Source organism: Panthera uncia, chromosome X (genome assembly GCF_023721935.1).
Source record: "Panthera uncia isolate 11264 chromosome X, Puncia_PCG_1.0, whole genome shotgun sequence".
In the NCBI taxonomy this organism is placed as follows: Eukaryota; Metazoa; Chordata; class Mammalia; order Carnivora; family Felidae; genus Panthera; species Panthera uncia.
In genome coordinates, this window is record NC_064817.1 from 51,789,324 (window position 1) to 51,792,436 (window position 3,113).

A 3,113-nucleotide genomic window follows, 5' to 3' on the forward strand; every position below is an offset into this window, starting at 1 on the left:
GAAAGGTGCTGAAGGTGTACTTGAAGAAATTATAGCTGAGAACTTCCCTGAACTGGGGAAGGAAAAAGGCACTGAAATCCAAGAGGCACAGAGAACTCCCTTCAGACGTAACTTGAATCGATCTTCTGCACGACATATCATAGTGAAACTGGCAAAATACAAGGATAAAGAGAAAATTCTGAAAGCAGCAAGGGAGAAACGTGCCCTAACATATAAAGGGAGACCTATAAGACTTGTGACTGATCTCTCTTTTGAATCTTGGCAGGCCAGAAAGGATTGGCAGGGGATCTTCAATATGATGAACAGAAAAAATATGCAGCCGAGAATCCTTTATCCAGCAAGTCTGTCATTTAGAATAGAAGGAGAGATAAAGGTCTTCCCAAACAAAAACTGAAGGAATTCGTCACCACTAAACCAGCCCTACAAGAGACCCTAAGGGGGATCCTATGAGACAAAGTACCAGAGACATCGCTACAAGCATAAAACATACACACATCACAATGACTCTAAACCCGTATCTTTCTATAATAACACTGAATGTAAATGGATTAAATGTACCAACCAAAACACATAGGGTATCAGAATGGATAAAAAAACCAGACCCATCTATTTGCTGTCTACAAGAGACTCATGTTAGACCTGAGGACACCTTTAGATTGAGAGTGAGGGGATGGAGAACTATTTATCATGCTACTGGAAGCCAAAAGAAAGCTGGAGTAGCCATACTTCTATCAGACAAACTAGACTTTAAATTAAAGGCTGTAACAAGAGATGAAGAAGGGCATTATATAATAATTACAGGGTCTATCCATCAGGAAGAGCTAACAATTATAAATGTCTATGCGCCGAATACCGGAGCCCCCAAATATATAAAACAATTACTCACAAACATAAGCAACCTTATTGATAAGAATGTGGTAATTGCAGGGGACTTTAATACCCCACTTACAGAAATGGATAGATCCTCTAGACACACGGTCAATAAAGAAACAAGGGCCCTGAATGATACATTGGATCAGATGGACTTGACAGATCTATTTAGAACTCTGCATCCTAAAGCAACAGAATATACTTTCTTCTCGAGTGCACATGGAACATTCTCCAAGATAGATCATATACTGGGTCACAAAACAGCCCTTCATAAGTTTACAAGAATTGAAATTATACCATGCATACTTTCAGACCACAATGCTTTGAAGCTTGAAATCAACCACAGGAAAAAGTCTGGAAAACCTCCAAAAGCATGGAGGTTAAAGAACACCCTACTAACGAATGAGTGGGTCAACCAGGAAATTAGAGAAGAAATTAAAAAATATATGGAAACAAATGAAAATGAAAATACAACAATCCAAACGCTTTGGGACGCAGCAAAGGCAGTCCTGAGAGGAAAATACATTGCAATCCAGGCCTATCTCAAGAAACAAGAAAAATCCCAAATACAAAATCTAACAGCACACCAAAAGGAAAGAGAAGCAGAACAGCAAAGGCAGCCTAAACCCAGCAGAAGAAGAGAAATAATAAAGATCAGAGCAGAAATAAACAATATAGAATCTAATAAAAATGTACAGCAGATCAACAAAACCAAGAGTTGGTTTTTTGAAAAAATAAACAAAATTGACAAACCTCTAGCCAGGCTTCTCAAAAAGAAAAGGGAGATGACCCAAATAGATAAAATCATGAATGAAAATGGAATTATTATAACCAATCCCTCAGAGACACAGACAATTATCAGGGAATACTATGAAAAATTATATGCCAACAAATTGGACAACCTGGAAGAAATGGACAAATTCTTAAACACCCACACGCTTCCAAAACTCAATCAGGAGGAAATAGAAAGCTTGAACAGACCCATAACCAGCGAAGAAATTGAATCGGTTATCAAAAATCTCCTAACAAATAAGAGTCCAGGACCAGATGGCTTCCCAGGCGAGTTCTACCAGACGTTTAAAGCAGAGATAATACCTATCCTTCTCAAGCTATTCCAAGAAATAGAAAGGGAAGGAAAACTTCTAGACTCATTCTATGAAGCCAGTATTCCTTTGATTCCTAAACCAGACAGAGACCCAGTAAAAAAAGAGAACTACAGGTCAATATCCCTGATGAATATGGATGCAAAAATTTTCAATGAGATACTAGCAAATCGAATTCAATGGCATATAAAAAGAATTATTCACCATGATCAATTGGGATTCATTCCTGGGATGCAGGGCTGGTTCAACATTCGCAAATCAATCAACGTGATACATCACATTAACAAAAAAAAAAAAAGAGAAGAACCATATGATCCTGTCAATTGATGCAGAAAAGGCCTTTGACAAAATCCAGCACCCTTTCTTAATAAAAACCCTTGAGAAAGTCGGAATAGAAGGAACATACTTAAAGATCATAAAAGCCATTTATGAAAATCCCACAGCTAGCATCATCCTCAACGGGGAAAAACTGAGAGCTTTTTCCCTGAGATCAGGAACACGACAGGGATGCCCACTCTCACCGCTGTTGCTTAACATAGTGCTGGAAGTTCTAGCATCAGCAATCAGACAACAAAAGGAAATCAAAGGCATCAAAATTGGCAAAGATGAAGTCAAGCTTTCGCTTTTTGCAGATGACATGATATTATACATGGAAAATCTGATAGACTCCACCAAAAGTCTGCTAGAACTGATACATGAATTCAGCAAAGTTGCAGGATACAAAATCAATGCACAGAAATCAGTTGCATTCTTATACACTAACAATGAAGCAACAGAAAGACAAATGAAGAAACTGATCCCATTCACAATTGCACCAAGAAGCATAAAATACCTAGGAATAAATCTAACCAAAGATGTAAAAGATCTGTGTGCTGAAAACTATAGAAAGCTTATGAAGGAAATTGAAGAAGATATAAAGAAATGGAAAGACATTCCCTGCTCATGGATTGGAAGAATTAATATTGTCAAAATGTCAATACTACACAAAGCTATCTACACATTCAATGCAATCCCAATCAAAATTGCACCAGCATTCTTCTCGAAACTAGAACAAGCCATCCTAAAATTCATATGGAACCACAAAAGGCCCCGCATAGCCAAAGTAATTTTGAAGAAGAAGACCAAAGCAGGAGGCATCAC